At 42.6% G+C, this 3,939-nt stretch overlaps 1 protein-coding gene across 1 annotated transcript in view; it reads right to left on the bottom strand.

Annotated features, from left to right (window-relative positions):
- LOC106463092 (protein cycle-like) overlaps nucleotides 1–3,939 on the bottom strand; it is a 58,535-nt gene that overhangs the window by 22,258 nt on the left and 32,338 nt on the right. The gene's annotated exons all lie outside the window — the stretch shown is intronic.

Genomic DNA, 3,939 nt, shown 5'->3' with positions numbered 1-3,939 from the left:
ACTTTTATCCTTGTGCTAAATTTTTAGTTTATTTGGTATTTCTAGTAATTTCTCTGTCATTCAAAATTTAACATCTTTCTCTAAACCCATACCGCAAAATGATAGTATGGATGCACTACCTGAATGATTCACATTTTTAATGATATTTAGTTCCATTTTTAATTTATTTTAATTTGACCTATATAAAATGATAGAAAGTTTTAAAATATATTATTATAACAAATTCCTATTTTTAGACTGACTATATAATGAACTTTGCTTTTGCATTGATTGAATACTTTTAAGACATTTTGTTGAAAAATCCATCAGGGGTGAATTAAGAAAACTGTTTTCAATTTGTATAATTGTAAAAAAATAAAAACAAAAAACCGTTATTATACTACTGAGCTTGCTTTAATTCTGAGCTGATTAAGAAAAAATTGGGAAGTTTAAAAAATGAAAAGTCTCCTCTACAAGAAGTTATAATTTTCCTATACGGAAATGTATTTCTGATAGGTACTTATCTCCTTTCATAATATTAGCTATTCTCGTTAAGTGCTGCCCAATATATGCGAACTTTTCATAACGCACGCATGCCACAAGCCTTGCGCACCCCCTCTGTTGGAAATATCATGTTCCAAAATGTCTCTCTCAACCAATAGTAGCCTGAGGCATGTGACTCCCTCTACACTCTTCTACCGAACTTTCACTTCGAAGTTTGGGAGAAGGTTCGAACACCGGAAAGTGGGGAGGAAGGGTGGGAAGTGTGAGAGGAGGGAAGTACCTGTCAGAAATATATTTTGAGTATAGGAAAATTATAAATACCGATGCGGTACTTACCTCCTCTCACAAGATTAGCTAGAATCCCACATTGAAAAGGAGGAGGGACCAGTGCGAGGGGACAAAAAAATCACCCCCGAAAGTATACCTTTGCACCTGAGAAATAGAGATCTGAAGATCACAAGATTAGCTAGAATCCCACATTGAATAGGAGGAGGGACCATTGCAAGGGAACAAAAAAAAGCACCCCCGAAAGCATCCAAAGAATACCTCTGAACCTGAGAGATAGAGACAGGTATACTCTTCGCCCTTGTGGACTGTGTGACATGCAAAAGGGCGGAAATGTAAGGTGTAGAGTGGCTAGGGCACGTCGGACCGTACTCAGTAAGTCAACTACATCCAAAACCTCCCTACAGTGCACCGACATCCACGTGGGGGGGGGGGGAGGAAATGAGGATCATACTGTCTTCACCTCAAACCAAAAATTTGGGGTTTTAAGACCCGCACTGATATCTGGGTATGCTATGGCGACAGGATGTCCATCAAATGGAATCAACTCCCACAACCATGGCACAGGCCAGTACCATCCAAAGACGATAACATCCCAATAAGAAGAATGAGGGATAGTCAATGAGAGCTCTGGAACCAGCCAACTAACTATGAAGTGACAAAAGCCACAGATGGAGCAATTGAGGGAGGAAGAGAGACAACCTGCCTCCATGGGAGGACTTATGTTGATTGTTCACTATAATCCACACAAAGGTAGAATGAGGGCACCCAATCAAAGAGTGAAATGCAAGTGCCAAGGCTCAACTCCAGCGTGAAAATAAAGTGGATCAGGAGGCCTATCATCCCATAAGAGGATGGCTCAACTCCAATGTTGGTGTGTTACATGATCAGGAGGCCATGTCAACCAGTAAGGCAACATCTCACCTCCTCTGGAGGCCATGTCGCATCTACACCAGCAGAACACCACAACCCTACTCTCAACTGAATGGTCTGAAAAACTCATTCAGGAGGGTGCCTCCATGGCCCATCACCCCAGTGGTTTGGAACTGTACGTGGAAAGGACTTTCATACTACACTTGAAGAAAGGAGGGTGACTATGTAGTGGAGAGCCCAGAGGAACATCATAACCAAAGACAGTGCAATGGGTGGCCACAAAACCCTATTTTGAAAAGCAGACCACACCTGGTTATTCACACGAGGCATGGCAGGGATGGGCAGCAATCCCCTTCTGCTCTTCCATGTTGTCCATAGGTGATATGGTCCAGGACGTGCATGTTTATGAAACAATAACATAACATGGTTATTCACCTGCAAGTGATCTTGTAGAACACCCCACCTCAACTGTGAGCATGTGTATCCATGGGCTAAAAAGCGTTAGTCAACATGGCGGATAGTGTGGATTTAGAGTTAAAGAATACCTGGGTAGGCACCACTCACACACAGAGAAGGATCTGTGATAAAAAAAGAGAGAGAAAAAGGCCCTGACAAATAAAAATGAAGAAAACTTACCATTCAAAGTCTCACCAAAGTCTGGAGAATGGCCACAGGTGGCAGATGAAACCCTGACACAGAGGAAAGCAAGATATGATGAATATAGTGTGAGATGAACATACTGGAAGTGGTCCACATGCCCGACTAGAGAATCTTTTCCATTGGAAGATGAAGACGAGAAGTGAGGGAAAAGGTGAGATGTTTGATTTGATGGGAGGAAACATGAAACAAGATATGGAAGGAAGAAGGCAGGGAAGAGTAGATGAAACAAACCAAAAGACAGACCCAATTCGTAAGGGAAGAAGGGGAAAGATCACGAAGGGAGAGGGATTGCCATGGAATAAATAGGCAGGTGTGCATACCCCAAAAAGATGCAGTACATGCGATATAACAACAAAGGGCCCAGACTGGACACAGAAGTATATCCGGATCAGGTCGAAGGGAAAGATGGGATATTGAAGGCTGGGAAATAGAGAAAAGGATGATTAACCTTCCTGAACTGCTGAGGTTTTAGGGAGAAAGGAATGATTGGGATAGAGAAGAAGATAGGTAGGGTGATAAAGGGTACATGATATGTCTATGGCAAACAGATCCAACTGTTAATGACCACAGGCCAACAGAAGAAGGAAATAAGTTTTAAGGGACAGATGAAACAAGGAGCAAGAGGAAAGTGGTTCAAAGTAAAGTGAGAGCATGGAGGACATTAATGTCCAAATCCAGAAGGGCAGGATGTCTCAGTGGCCATTGAATCCTGAAAAAACACATGAGCACAGTAAGAACAGGAGAAAGGAAAACCTTATGGTATCTGGAAAAAATGGAAGATATGGGATAGGGCTGCTTGATATCCTACAAGCGAGGACACCAAAGAACAATGGTCGAACAGCCAGGTGAGAAATTCCACAACATGAGCCACAGATGGCTTGTCAGCAGGAAATTCTCTGTTAACAGACCAACAGCAGAATATATTCCACTTACGTTGGTAGACTCCTAAAGAAGATGGTCGTAAGGGACAAGCTAACAAGTAGCCAACTTTATGTGTGAAACTGGATCATAGACCACCAAGGCCTCAGGATGTGGTAAGGGTGACCAAAAGAGGGACAACTTGAAATTGAGGCCCGTGGAAAAAGCATCTAATTGGGGAGAACCCCAATGATGGCAAAGGTCCTGGAAAATGAGAGGATCCAATGCCCACTTTGTAGGATAGATCTAGTCTCGTTGCAAAAGGTGATCTGCAACAAGATTGAAAGCACCAGGCTCATGACATGTGATAAGATGATGTGATGTGCATGGGCCCAGTATAAGAGCTCCAGCATTTGAAAACAGAAGTCTCTGGACCAGGTTCCCCCTGGTGGTTGATATGTGCCACTTCTATAGAGTTGTCTGAATGAACCATCACCAGACAATGATGAATGAAAATAAGGAAGTGATGTAAAGCCCGATGTACCACTAGATGTTCGAGAACATTGATATGTAAGACAGATTCGTCTGCAGACCAATGGCCTGAAGCTTCCTGGTGATTGATTCATGCCCCAACCTTGAAGGAATGTGTCTGTGAACAAATGTAGATCTGGACATGGGGGAGAAAGTAGCACACCCATCAATGTATGAGCTTTGTACAGCCACCAGTGCAAATCATCTCACAGGGAAGGAGGAAGGGAGATAATGGTGGAAAGAGAATCT

This window comes from Limulus polyphemus, unplaced genomic scaffold (assembly GCF_000517525.1).
Source record: "Limulus polyphemus unplaced genomic scaffold, Limulus_polyphemus-2.1.2 Scaffold1323, whole genome shotgun sequence".
Taxonomy (NCBI): domain Eukaryota; kingdom Metazoa; phylum Arthropoda; class Merostomata; order Xiphosura; family Limulidae; genus Limulus; species Limulus polyphemus.
Note: the sequence above shows the minus strand (reverse complement) of the source record. Positions and strands in the feature narration are given on the sequence as shown.